At 59.0% G+C, this 899-nt stretch overlaps 1 pseudogene; it reads left to right on the top strand.

The window, feature by feature from the left end:
* The first annotated feature begins 607 nt into the window (after positions 1 to 607).
* Positions 608 to 899, top strand: part of LOC102430216 — a 7,768-nt pseudogene continuing 7,476 nt past the window's right edge.

The following is an 899-nucleotide window of genomic DNA, read 5'->3' as shown; positions in this document are numbered from 1 at the left end:
GAGTGCCCCCTTTGTGCCAACCCTGGGTTTGGCACTGATGCCTAAGAGGTGGGTCCCACAGGGTCCCTGGATCTGGTGGGCTCAGCCTAGGACAAGGTGCAGGTGTGGGGCAACCAGGGACAGATCAGACTGCAGCCTAAATGCCCCTGCCCCCGGCCAGCTTGTATCTCTCTGCCCAACCCCTATGTCCACACAGCTCTGCTTTGGGCAGTTCAACTCTGGACACTGACCCCAGGACGAACAGAGGCTGACATATCACACATTTCCCATGTTAGAGTTCGGGACGGCCAGAGAGCCCCGAGGACAGAGACTTGCCCAGGGTAACACAAGCAATCACAGCCTGACTCACTTTCTATTTGGCGTCGGTCCATCCTGAGGGCGGGGCTGAGGACTCTACATCCCACATCTGGGGTGAGGGCAGCCTCAGCCAGACCTTTGAAGGCCAGGGAAAGTCTGGTGATGGCTAGTCAGAGTGAGGTCACCGATGGGCCCCACGTGTTCATTCCTTATCTCCCCTCCAGCCCTCCCCACCCAGCCCCTGGAGGCTTGGGAGTGAGGTGGGGGGGAGGACTGCGGTGTGTCCGTCCAGGCACTGAGCCCAGAAGTGATGAATGAGGAAAAAAGGAGCGACAGGGGCCCCTACCCTGGCCACCTTAGGTCTGTTGTCACAGGTGAGGGAGGGGGAGCTCTGGAAGGATCGAGCCTTAGGCTAGAGTGGTACCAGCCTGATGCAGCTCCGTGGCCTCAGGTAAGCCCAGACTGGTCCCAAACTGAGTCCTTCCGACTTGCAAGCCAGCCCCACATGCCATAAGCCATTTCCTTGCAATCTGTCTCCCAATGTTCATCGCTTGTGGCTCTGCTTCTCTGATGGGCCCTTGACTGATGGGCCATCCACCTGG

The sequence above is a fragment of the Myotis lucifugus genome, unplaced genomic scaffold (genome assembly GCF_000147115.1).
Source record: "Myotis lucifugus unplaced genomic scaffold, Myoluc2.0 scaffold_86, whole genome shotgun sequence".
In the NCBI taxonomy this organism is placed as follows: Eukaryota; Metazoa; Chordata; class Mammalia; order Chiroptera; family Vespertilionidae; genus Myotis; species Myotis lucifugus.
The sequence above is the reverse complement of the archived record's forward strand: the minus strand, read 5'-3'. Positions and strand labels throughout refer to the sequence as shown.